The sequence below is a fragment of the Bos javanicus genome, chromosome 20, assembly GCF_032452875.1.
Source record: "Bos javanicus breed banteng chromosome 20, ARS-OSU_banteng_1.0, whole genome shotgun sequence".
Classification (NCBI taxonomy): Eukaryota; Metazoa; Chordata; class Mammalia; order Artiodactyla; family Bovidae; genus Bos; species Bos javanicus.
Window position 1 is genome coordinate 41,532,822 of NC_083887.1, and position 13,883 is coordinate 41,546,704.

General features: G+C 43.5%; 1 protein-coding gene across 6 annotated transcripts in view; it reads right to left on the bottom strand.

The window, feature by feature from the left end:
* PDZD2 (PDZ domain containing 2) overlaps positions 1 to 13,883 on the bottom strand; it is a 254,700-nt gene that overhangs the window by 145,993 nt on the left and 94,824 nt on the right. The window lies entirely within an intron of this gene.

Sequence of the window (13,883 nt, forward strand, 5' to 3'; positions counted from 1 at the left end):
CTTTCTCCTTCCCTCCCTGTGTCTACAAGTCTACTTTGCATTTTCTATCAAAGGGCCAGTTCTTATTGTATTCAAATGGGAATAAAAATCGAAACTTTAAATAATTTTCCCATCATGTCCTCAAGGTTACAATTTTCCTAACCCAACAGTACTTCCTTCTTCTACCCCAGGAGACCACCAGCAAAACCAGAGATTATCAGCCAGCCCTAGAGACTGAATTTTATAGAAACAATTGGATTTTACTAAGGAAACAGAATTTTAAAAAACCAGGTTTCCATACATAAATCAGGACTTCCACTATGTGTAAAATTCACCTTATTCTGCAACTAGAGTCTTTCATGATCCATCAACCAAAGACTGCTAAGTCACTTCAGTTGTGTCCGACTCTGTGCAACCCCATAGATGGCAGCCCACCAGGCCCCGTCGTCCCTGGGATTCTCCAGGCAAGAACACTAGAGTGGGTTGCCATTTCCTTCTCCAATGCATGAAAATGAAAAGTGAAAGGGAAGTCGCTCAGTCGTGTCCAACTCTTAGCGACCCCATGGACTGCAGCCTACCAGCCTCCTCCCACCATGGGATTTTCCAGGCAAGAGTAGTGGAGTGGGGTGCCATTGCCTTCTCCAAAGACAGAGATCTCTAAATCCCTACAGTTAGCATGGCAGGTATGAAAATTCACAAACTGTTTAAATGTGAATAATGTTACCAAAATGCTGACCATTCTTTAGCAGCCACGCTTGTCGGCAATAAAAGAGCAAATGTCTGCTCATTGCAACTCGTCACTGTCCGGTCATGTGTTTATAAAACCCAGGAGGACTGCTGAGTTTTAGGATAATTTGATTTTAATCTATTCATTCTTTTTATAGTTTTATCCACTATAGATTTCCCCCACAAGGAACCCCAGACTGTCATGAGCTTGTCCCAAATACCATGGGAGGAAGTTCTTCATTCTTCAAAATTGTTTTTTAAGTGTTTCATATATTAAAAAAAATGACGACTGACTGTCCCAGACAGTCTGGTTTTCTGTTTGTTGCTTTGTTTTGTTGTTTTTTAATAATAAGATAGTTAAAAATGTCTCCTAGAAAGAAAATGCTATATATTTCTGCACACACTCCAAATCAGGTTGCAGTCATCCAAACACCTTAACACCACATCCATGGGGGAAAAAAATAAGCCATCTGCCTTTTACAGAGGAGAAAAAGAAAAGTAAGATAAAAAGTCACGGGTGTATACATGATGTTTCACTGGTGAGGCAGAGAAAACCGGCAGAAGGATTAGTGCCGAGTCTCCAACCCAAACAGGGAATCTAGGAGCAGCCTGAATTTTCACATGCAGTCCAGGGGCCAGAGAGTTGATCATGCAGGTGACGACTTGGGGCTTACCTTCCTCGTTCAAGGAAAGTAGACATGCTCTGAGTTTAGCTAAGGAGATTAAAATCTGTTCTTTAAAAAAAATTTTTTAAAGTAGTAGGGGGAAGAAAGGACGTTAAAATTTTCTTGGCCCGTGACCAAGCTACAGTCTTAACAGAAGGTAAAATTTGCTTATAGAGTATTCTCTTCAGTATTAGTTTATGACATGTGCCAAAAATCTATGGTGGAACCAGTCATTCCACCTTTCTTTTGTCCTATTTTCTCAGCAAGTATGGATAATATACCACGCAATTTTGCTTTATGGGGAAATGCTACTACATTTACTCATAAAATGAGCCATATAGCATGTGCTAGAATGCAGCAAGTACACAAGCCATTAGAAACATCCAGCCATCCAAGATTTCAGGGCAGATAAGTTTTTGGTCAAACTGTCCATGTTAGGAGTCCGGGGCTCAGGAATTCTCTGGTGGGCCAGTGGTTAGGTCCACTGCTGAGGACCTGGGTTCAATCTCTGACTGGGGATCTAAGATCCCACAAGCCTCAAAGCATGGCCAAATGAAATAAAACAATCAACTTCCGATGTCTTCCATCTCACCCACCATGGCTCCTGGGCTTAGGAGACCACTACGCCCTCCCCTTTCTTGACCTGGGAGGAGCCCCATAGATTACTTAGTTGTACTTTCTCATTGGTGGGGATGTGGAGAAAGACGACCCGAGAGTCAAGGGAACTTGCCAAGGTCAGGGCACATTAGTGGAAATACTGAGCCTGAACACAGATCTTTCCGATTCAAACTCTAGGACAGAGCTGGCTGGACAAAAATGACAGGCATGGGCTCAGTGATGGCTGCCAGCTGGTAACAAAGTCCATCATGAGGGGACATACTCTCCCATGAGCCAAAGCAGAAGAGTCACAAATGAAGTATCAGAAGTGATTCCCCAACAGAGAAAAGAATCCACAATACCACAAAAGCCTATGGACATTTCTGGGTACATACCGCAAAGAATCAGAAGCAGGACACAAAGGGCTATTTGTACAATCACATTCATAGCAGCCACGCCTAAAAGGTGACAGCAGCCCAAGTTCACTGATGAATGAACAGAAAAAAAAAACATGTTACATACATAGAACAGAATATTACTGAGCTTTAGAAAGGATGGAAACTCTGACGTACACTACAACAGAGATGAACCAGGAGGACATTATGCTCAGTGAAACAGACCAGTCACAAAAAGACAGATTTTATATGAGATACCAAGAGAAGTCAGATTCACACAGACAGAAGGCAAATCAGTGGCCCAGGGATGGCGAAGAGGGGAGAATGGGCAGTTACTATTTAATGGGCAGTTTCAGTTGCAAGACAAAAGATGTTCTGGAGATGACTGGGATTTACACAACAATATGAACATACCTTATACCACAGAACTATACACTGAAAAATGGCTAACACTTTTCCATTAAAATTTTATAATTTAGCCCAGATTTATATCACATAAATTTTATATTATATATACAGTTGTCCCTTGGCATCTGCAGCTGACCGGTTCCAGGACTCACCATAGATACCAAAATCCACATACACTCAAGTCCCAGGTTGGCCCTCATATCCATGGATTTTGCATCCACAGATTCAACCAACCTCTGATCATAAACATAAGTAGTATATGTATGAAAAGAAGCTCTCATAAGTGGACCCACGTGGTTCAAACCCACATTGTTCAAGCGTCAACTGTATTTTGAAAAAGCTGGTAGAATTTGAATTTTCTTTACAATTTCCCGTTGGTCAGTCCTAGGGCTATCAGGCTTCATATTATCGAAGCCACAGAGTGAAAGGCTACCACTTGCCAAAATTCATAAATGACCTGCAAACACAGAAAGCACTCCAGTTTCCTTCTCTTTTTCCCATCCCCCAGTCAAAAATAGTTCAGAGAATTATGAAAGCCAACAGCACTCAGTTTGTCTCCCTAACCTGTGATGGGAGATAAGTGATGCTGATGGGAACACCCTGCCACTTGTGCAAGCAGGGACAGCTGTGACCTGGCAACTGAGAGCAGCAGTTCCCTTCCAACTTCCATCATCAACGCAGAGGTTTCACAAACACCCTTGAGAAAGTCAAGCTCTATGCAGCTATGACCCTTTCGTCTCCTCCACAAAGCCCTCTTAAGAGCTCACATACCCTTTCACCTCACTCCACTTCGGCAACATATACGGATGCAATCATGCTATTTTTTTGGTCCTTAATTATATACAGAACTGATTTTAAGCTGTTGAATGTGTCCAACGAGACCCCACATTGCTGGTGGACAGAGCTTCCCAGCTCTCTGACCATCAGTTCTCAGCCTTCATCCTTGACCTCTCTCTTCCCTCCTGGAGGGCCAGGGTGGCTGAAGAAGCACCAGCATTTCTCTTTTCCTTTTCCCTGGCTTATCCCTTCTACATCTATCACAATAACAACCAAGGAAGAACCTCCAACTCCTCAATCTCCATCTCTGTTCAGAGTTTCAGACCCAGATCTCTGCCTGCCTCCTGCCCAGCTCCAACGAGATGTCTTTCAGGCATCCCAAACTCAGCAGGGCCTGAAATAAAACCCATCATGTTCTCTGTCACCTGGTTCCTTATCATATACTTCCTCTTTTCATTAATGTCAATCCCCACTCACTCAAGAACTCTTGAGAGGGTCTTGAACAGCAAGGAGATCAAGCCAGTCAATCTGTTAGGGGAAGCACCCTGATTGAAACCACCCACCCTGGCCAGGCACTATAGTAACTATTTGCATGAGTTGTTTTAGGACAGGAGGTCCTGGTAAGGAACAGGGAACTAATAAGCCTCCACCAACCAGAAGAGTTTGGGAAAGGTCAAAGGGAGACACCACCTGTCTGATCACCTCCCAGAATCCTCCTCTCTGGCATCCATCTTGGCCAAACAAGGCGTGCACCACCAGGAAGAACTCTGAGTCAGAATGATTGGCTAAGCACAACCCGGAAATTAATCCCATCACCATAAAACCTGAGACTGCAAGCCATGTGGCAGAGCTGTTCTCCTGGGTTCTCTTACCCTACTGCTCTCCACCCGGGTGCCCTTTCCCAATAAAATCTCTTGCTTTGTGAGCACATGTGTCTCCTCGGACAATTCATTTCCGATTGTTAGATAAGAGCCCAGTTTCGGGCCCTGGAAGGGGTTCCCCTTCCTGCAACAAATCCTCAAGGAAATCAACCCTGAATATTCACTAGAAGGACTAATGCTGAAGCTCCAATACTCTGGCCACCTGATTCAAAGAGCTGACTCACTGGAAAAGACTCTGATGCTGGGAAAGATTACAGGCAAAAGGAAAAGGGGGTGGCAGATGATGAGATGGTTAGATAACATCACTGACTCAGTGGATATGAGTCTTAGCAAACTCTGGGAGATGGTGAAGGACACAGAAGTCTGGCGTGCTGCAGTCCATGGGGTTGCAAAGAGTCGGATACGACTTAGTAACTGAACATCTACAAAAGTCACTCAAGCACAGATGAATCATTGTCAACTCCTCTCACATTGGTGGTGAGATACTCTACCTCTTAAATCTTTTACCTGTGTCTGGCTTTACCTGGCTTTGACTCCAACTACTCTCTCTTCCTCAGTTGTTGATCCCTTCAATCTAATGTAATCTTATGTATTTACCACTGGATGCGCACTGAGACATCCAATGGTAAACACATAAGAGCGGCTTGATAATTCCTCATTGTTCTAATAAATTCTCATGCGCAAAGAATAAAGCCATTCTCGATCTCCCTCCAATGACTATATCAGGAAACATGTTAGCTGCTGCTCTTTTTCGTGTATCTATGTTTGCACATAAACCAGTGCCTTTCCCCTACAGGGAGGAGGAGGGGTTGTTACTGGCATCTAGTGGGTAGAGGCCAGAGTTGCTGCCAAACACTCAATGATGCATTAGACAGCCCTCTTCAACAAACAACAAATCATACAGGTTCTTAAAGCCTTATATTATACTGTTCATTGTTATGGTGATGGCTTCCCATTCTAGGGACTGCAAGCACAAAAGTTATCAGGGTGCAGGAAATTGAAAGAGAAAAGCAGGTTAGGCAAAAGGCGTGTCCTTCCTAAAGCATTCAGATTCAAAATTCCAAAAACTCTGAGCTGAATCCTGTAGCAAAGGGGTGGGTTCACAGCTTCTCAGAGGCTTCTGAGCAGGGGTGGGGGATGTTCACCTTTCTGGCACTGGTTTCCTTATAAGTACTGGATCAATGTTTATTGAAAAGTTCCCTCTTATATTTCCCTTCAAAACCTGGCATGCTCCCAGGTTCCAGTAAACAAATGGAAAAACAGGACAAAACTCTCAACTCATATCCTAAACACAGTTTCACTGTCCTTTTGAATTTTCCCCTCAAGGATTCTTTCTTCATAATCTTTCTAATAACTTTAGCTTAAAAAAGAAAAAAAAACAACAAAACTCTATAATGTATCAGTTTGAGGAGATATTCTATGAAGGAAGGACTCTATTGTCAAATAAGTTATAGAAATTTGTATACCAGCTCTCCTTCTAACTGGTATGTCCAAATCTTATGTTATCAACCAGTTCTCATTCCTGTCTTTTTATAACATAGCTTACTCATCAATAACAGGTGTTTTGAGGACTTTTTGAATAACTTTCAGGCGTTCTCCTTGGCCCTCCTTCGGTATAGGCATTTTTTTGGTTTAAACTTTCCTTTGTGTGCAGAAAAGTGGCAACTCTCCCTAACTCAGTCCCCATCCTTCAGGGGCTGGGACTCTTTTCTCTTTCTCATAGCTGGTCTCCACATCTAAATGAACATGGGTACGCTGAAACTGCCCAGTGTTCTTTAGGAATGAACTGCCCTGGGTAAGGATGGATCAATGCCAAGGGAGTTCACATTGGGATAAGAAACTGTAATGGAACAGGAAGTGCAAGGTGGGGAATAGGAAGTACATGGATGAGTCCCAGGACCTGGTTCCTGGACAAGGACAGCTGTCTTTTAGGGCTACTGGTCATCTCAGGTCAACTTTTCAGAATCAAGGCCCATTAATGAGGATTAGGTCAGTCCATGAAAAAAGATACACATGTTTCTTCTGGACATAGATGGAGAAAAGGACCAATCACTTCAAGGCAAGGAAAACCTAACTTCAAAGGAGCAGAAAGCCTTCATGACTTGCATAAATGACCAATTACCCCAGAGAAATCTGAAACAGTACATGCCTTCACATCAAGGCATTTACACCTTCCTGGCCTCTAGTGACCCACCAGCCAGAGGTCTTGGTTACCAGTTGAATCCAGCCCCATCACAACTTGAACTCACTCCTGTGAATCCTGCCCCAACCCGAGGACTCCCTGGACCAGGTCATGGAAGTCTGTCGTTCCTCACTCAGAGGTGAAGAGGGAACAACGCACTTCCTTAGCCAATGCACGGCCACCTGCAGCTGGAGATCTCTAATTCTTCTCCAGGCCCTGGCATCTCTAAGAAATCAATTTCAGGAGCAGCCCTGCAGACAGTTCCCCAAAGCGTCAGTATGTGGTCTTATTAATGTCTATGAGATAAACTCTTAAAAGCAGAATCAAATAGTAATTAAGAAGAGCCTCCTGGAACTTCCCTGGTGGTCTGCCTGCCAATGCAGGGGACACGGGTTCGATCCCTGCTCCAGTAAGATCTCACAAATCACGGGTCAGCTAAGCCCACGTACTACAATTACTGAAGTCCTAGAGACCACGCTTCACAACAAGAGAAGCCACCACAATAAGAAGCCCGTGCACTACTACAGAGTAGCCTCACTCACCACAATGAGGAAAGCCCGAGCACAGTGACGAAGACCCTCCTGCCCGCCGTGCAGGTGTAGTCCTTAAAACTGGGGCCCTTCTAGGCGTCAGGGGTGGGACCTGGGACAGTTATCAGTTTCGTAACCAAACTGTCTTATGGAATTTCACCTTTTCCCAGTCTGCCTTCAGTTGTTTCATTAATTTGCCATGAGCTCAGCCATATATATTAAAAAAAAAAAAAAAACAGTTAAAATTTTTTCTAGCATTTCAGGTGTTCAGTAATTAGTGAGAAATAGTGTGTGACATGCCTTTATTTAAAATGGATAACCAACAGGGACCTACTGTACAGCACAGGAAACGCCTCCCAGTGTTAAGCGGCAGCCTGGGTGGGAGGGGAGTTGGGGAGGAATAGATACGTGTATGTGTATGTGTATGGCTGAGTCCCTTCGCTGTTCACTGGGAAGTATCACATTGTTTGTTAATCGGCTATACCCCACTACAAAGCAAAAAGTTAGAAACGTCAAAAAATAAAGTTACCAGAAAAAAGAAATGGCATGTTAGATAGGTGTACGTTGATTTTATTATGTTCAAATTTCCCTCCTAAAACACCATGTCCATATTCTAGTATAAAGAATGATACCTTTTCTTTCAGTCATTGTGCCTAATATTTTCTATTTGGTGGTTTCTTTTTAAATTATTATTATTACTAGATTTCTTGTTGTCTGTGAGCTAATTTGATTGTTTCTGTTCTGTTGAATTCTTTTTACTATTCGTGAGCTAATAAAAGCAAATAAGAGCATAAAATATATATATATATATATATATATATATATAAGTAAATAGATAAAACAAATGAATAAATGGCCTCCTCTAAGCATTTGGGGCAGATGAGACTCTGTCTACATGAAAAGGTTCCCATCGGGGTGAGCAAGTGTGCTAAATGGGAAATGATGGATAAAGGTAATGAGGATCAGGAATTCCAAGGGACGTGTCATCATGGGCTGGGACAAGCAGGACAAACTTTCCCGAGGATGTGGGTCTTAAGTAAAGGCTGCTTCTTGGTTTTGACGTTTTTCCCACCATTTCAATACTCCTCCCTTCACAGAGGAGAAGAAAGTGGGCTACTCCTCGTGCTTGCTGCCCCTGGAGACAACTGTGTTCCAGCCCAACCCACCTAACCTGGCATCATCACAGGGAACACAGCATGCTGGATGCCAGGCTTGTTAAACAGACCTGCTGGAATGGACTGCTGCCAGCCGGGTTCAGGATCACACTGCTGCCCACACTGGCTTAGAGCCCAAGACAAAGTCAACAGTCACAACTCCATTAACACTCTACACGAGGAAACAAATGTGGTGGGCTTGGAATCCCCCACTCTTTATATATTATTTTGACTACATTGCTATTGTCCAGTAGTCGAAGGAGCCACTCATTTTGTTCTCAGAAACTGAAGGCGGGGTGGATGGATTGTTGTTGTTTAGTCGCATTGTTGTATCAGACTCTTCTGTGACTCCATAGACTGTAGCCCACCAGACTCCTCTGTTCATAGGATTTCCCAGGCAAGAATACTGGAGTGGGTGGCCATTTCCTTCTCTAGAGGATCTTCCTGACCCAGGGATCAAATCCGTGTCTCCTACATTGGCAGGTGGATTCTTCACCACGAAGCCACCAGGGAAGCCTGTGTCGTAGATGGTTAAATGCTCCATAATGACTCATTCTAAATACACATAGACTGCAGGAGTGTATACACATTCTAGAAGGCTCAGAAGCAGGAGGCTGAGTTCTGGGTGGTTCCCAACATCTGGAGAATAAGCTTAGCATCTTGCCAAGGTGCTAAGCAGTCAAGGGAAGCCGCTGAGCTATGCTTCTTCGATCACTTGAACAGAGTAGAGTGTACACCCAATGCACACCCCACACCTGCAACCAGGCTGCAAGTGCATTTCAGAAGGGCTGGTGTAACCGGGGTGAGCTGGAAATCTGTTTTTTTTTAAAGAGGTTTCTGTGACAGCCAACTCCTTCCCTCCCTGTCTGTCTTTTCTTCTGTAAGCTTAACAGTGGCAATGGAATTCCCCAAATTCCCCACGGTGCTCAGAGTTCTAAAGGTTTACTGCACCCCTTCTGTTATTTCCAGATCTCAGAATAATTCCTCTTCACAAAAACACACAGTCCCCTAAGCTTACCAAGTCTACGTTAGGATGAAAAATTATTAACTTTCCTACTCAAGTGGGGAAGGGTGGACTGAAAGCCTTGGAGGAAGAAATCTATCAAACCCCACTAAATGTTCAATGACATGTTTGGGCTCAGCTGTATTTTGAAAGTATTTCTTGTCTTTACCAGAAGACTCTTCTCTTAGAGTCACGTCTGGTTCTGTGGCAGTAGGAACTTGGCTTCCCCAACCTCAGCTTTCAGAGCGCTAGTGAGGAAGCTGGGTCACGTATGGAAATTTCTTTCTACGAGCCTGCAAACAATCACTTATTTGTTCCCCCCCTGCTTTTTTCCCTCACAAGAAGAATTTCTCTAAATAATTGGAGGAGATTTCCCATGGGAATCAAGCAATGGTGACTTCCAGGTCTCAAACTTATCTAAAAGAGTTTAAAAACAAAAGACACAAGAATGTGCCTTTCAAGCCTATAACAATGCAAATTCTGGCAATCAGAACAGCAGCCAAAGCATGTAACTTCTAGTACCTCTGTGGAGGGTGGCCATAGGGTAAAGTCTCTTTAATATTTGACCAACTGAAATTTAATTGTAAGACCTATGAAAAAAGTTTGCATAGGGCCTTCATAATGTAGGGTTTCTCTGGTGGCTCAGATGGTAAAGAATCTGCCTGCAATGTGGGAGTCCCAGGTTTGATCCCTGGGTCAGAAAGATCCCCTGGAGAAGGGAATGGCTACCCATGCCAGTTAGAACTGGACATGGAACAACAGACTGGTTCCAAATAGGAAAAGGAGTACATCAAGGCTGTATATTGTCACCCTGCTTATTTAACTTATATGTAGAGTACATCATGAGAAACGCTGGACCGGAAGAAACACAAGCTGTAATCAAGATTGCCGGGAGAAATTTCAATAACCTCAGATACGCAGATGACACCACCTTTATTGCAGAAAGTGAAGAGGAACTCAAAGGCCTCTTGATGAAAGTGATGAAAGTGAAAGAAGAGAGTGAAAAAGTTGGCTTAAAGCTCAACACTCAGAAAACTAAGATCATGGCATCCGATCCCATCACTTCATGGGAAATAGATGGGGAAACAGTGTCAGACTTTATTTTTTGGGGCTCCAAAATCACTGCAGATGGTGACTGCAGCCATGAAATTAAAAGACGCTTACTCCTTGGAAGGAAAGTTATGACCAACCTAGATAGCATATTCAAAAGCAGAGACATTACTTTGCCAACAAAGGTCCATCTAGTCAAGGCTATGGTTTTTCCTGTGGTCATGTATGGATGTGAGAGTTGGACTGTGAAGGCTGAGTGCCGAAGAATTGATGCTTTTGAAGTGTGGTGTTGGAGAAGACTCTTGAGAGTCCCTTGGACTGCAAGGAGATCCAACCAGTCCATTCTGAAGGAGATCAGCCCTGGGATTTCTTTGGAAGGAATGATGCTAAAGCTGAAACTCCAGTACTTTGGCCACCTCATGCGAAGAGTTGACTCATTGGAAAAGACTCTGATGCTGGGAGGGATTGGGGGCACGAGGAGAAGGGGACGACAGAGGAGGAGATGGCTGGATGGCATCACTGACTCGATGGATGTGAGTCTGAGTGAACTCTGGGAGTTGGTGATGGACAGGGAGGCCTGGCGTGCTGCGATTCATGGGGTCACAAAGAGTCGGACACTATTGAGCAACTGAACTGAACTGAACTGAACCCATGCCATATTCTTGCCTGGAGAATCCCATGGATAGAGGAGCCTGGCATGCTACAGTCCATAGGGTCACAAAGAGTCAGACACAACTGAGTGACTCACACTTTGATAATCTAAGTAGCAAGGATAATACCAGACTCCAAAAGATACCAAGTCAGTTCAAAAGCATCAAATATTACTTTAGCTACAATTGTTTATGCAGTCAGCACTGATTTCAGAATGCCATCGACAGAGAACCATGCAAAGAAATAGAGGAAAACAATAGAATGGGAAAGACTAGAGATCTCTTCAAGAAAATTAAGAGATACCAAGGGAACATTTCATGCAAAGATAGGCACAATAAAGGACAGAAATGGTATGGACCTAACAGAAGCAGAAGATATTAAGAAGTACAAAAAAGATACAAAAAAGATCTTAATGACCCGGATAACCATGATGGTGTGATCACTCACCTAGAGTCAGACAGTTAGGGCCTTAGGAAGCATCACTACGAACAAAGCTAGTGGAGATGATGGAATTCCAGTTGAGCTATTTCAAATCCTAAAAGATGATGCTGTTAAAGTGCTGCACTCAACACGCCAGTAAATTTTGAAAACTCAGCAGTGACCACAGGACTGGAAAATGTCTGTTTTCATCCCAATGCTAAAGAAGGGTAATGCCAAAGAATGTTCAAACTACAACACAATTGCACTCATTTCACATGCTAGCAAAGTAATGCTTAAAATCCTTCAAGCTAGGCTTCAGCCGTATGTAAACTGAGAACTTCCAGATGTTCAAGCTGGATTTAGAAAAGGCAGAGGAACCACAGATCAAATTGCCAACATCCGTTGGAGCACAGAAAAAGCTATAGCATTTTAGAAAAACATCTACTTCTGCTTCACTGACTACGCTGATGCCTTTGACTGTATGGATCACAACAAACTGAAAAATTCTTCAAGAGATGGGAATACCAGACCACCTTACCTGACTCCTAAGAAACCTGTATGCAGGTCAAGAAATAACAGTTAGTACCAGACATGGGATGGACTTGCTCCAAATTGGGAAAGGAGTACATCAAGGCTGTATATTATCACCCTGCTTATTTAACTTATATGCAGAGTACATCATGTGAAATCCTGGGCTGGATGAAGCACAACCTGGAATCAAGAATGCCAGAAGAAATATCAATAACCTCAGATATGCAGATAACACCACCCTTATAGAAGAAAGTTAAGAGGAACTAAAGAGCCTCTTGATGAAAGTGAAAGAGGAGAGTGAAAAAGTTGGCTTAAAACTCAACATTCAAAAAATGATGATCATGGCATCTGGTCCCATCACTTCATGGCAAATAGATGGGGAAACAGTGGAAACAGTGACAGACTATTTTCTTGGGCTCCAAAATCACTGTGGATAGTGACTGCAGCCGTGAAGTTAAAAGACACTTGCTCCTTGGAAGAAAAGCTATAACAAACCTAGACAACATATTAAAAAGCAGAGACATTACTTTTCTGACAAAGGTCTGTCTAGTCAAAGCTATGGTTTTTCCAGTAGTCATGGATGGATATGAGAATTGACCATAAAGACGACTGAACACCAAGAATTGATGCTTTTGAACTGTGGTGCTGCAGAAGACTCTTGAGAATCCCTTGGATTGAAAAGGGATCACGCCAGTCAATCCTAAAGGAAACCAACCCTGAATATTCACTGGAAGGACTGATGCTGAAGCTGAAGCACAATACTTTGGCCACCTGATGCAAGAGCCAACTCATTAGAAAAGACCCTGAAGCTTGGAAAGACTGAAGGGAGGAGGAGAAAGGGACGACAGAGGACAAGATGGCTGGATGGCATCACTGACACAGTGGACATGAGTTTGAGCAAACTCTGGGAGGAGGACAGGGAAGCCTGGTGTGCTGCAGTCCATGGGGTCGCAAGAGTCAGACATGACTGAGCAACTGAACAATAGCAGCAACAACGACAGAGAGCTAGATGCTTAACGGAGCAGGCTGATAGCCCAGAGTACAGAATGGAATCTGCAAGAGTTTAAGGAACTTCCCTAAATCACTGACTGGAGGAGAGTGAGGGTTCAGATTTCCACCTAAATCAGGTCTGTCTATTTACAAATTCATTGTTCTTTCCTCTCAGGCACCAGGCTCTTTGTTGTTATTCAGCTGCTAAGGGGTGTCCAACTCTTTGCGACCCCATGAACTGCAGCATGCCAGGCTTCCCTGTCCTTCACCATCTCCAGGAATTTGCTCAAACTCATGCTTAAAGAGAGAGACGGTAATTTTTTAGATCACTCAGCATTCAAGAAACCGTGGTTATAGTAATGCTTGTATAAAATCTATTCACTCCACTCCTATTTCTTCATATTTACGTTTCCTCTCTGCTGTTCTAGCTTGTTTAGATCACTAACCAAATTATCCATGGCTTGTCCTCATTCCACAAGTTCCTGGTTTAATTGAAAGTGACAAAGGGGACTCCGGGAAGGAAAGCAGAGTGCTCAGGGAAGGGCGGTGTTAAAAACCCAGAAGTCAGAGCTGTGCATCCCCCAGAGGGGCTGCCAGCTCCAATCAGGCCACTGCTGACGTGATAAGAGGAGGAAAGAGGGAACCACATGCTGCCCAAGGTTTTCCCTAAAAAGCCACACAGAAACACCGACACGGAATTCTACTGAAAACCATCCTGGGCATTCTCTGGGTAACTCCTCATGTCACCAATGAGATCAGGGCTCCCCCTCAGAAGGGAACTATACTTTCCTTCTCAGGAGCACCAAGGGCTTCATCTGTTTTATTTTCCAAATTATTTCCTGTCAGGTTAAGGATGAGCAGGTCTTAATCTCTTTTTTACTGATGAAGAAATGGAAGAAAAAACAAATGTAAAGACCAAGGTGAAATCAAAGGAGAAGCCTGAA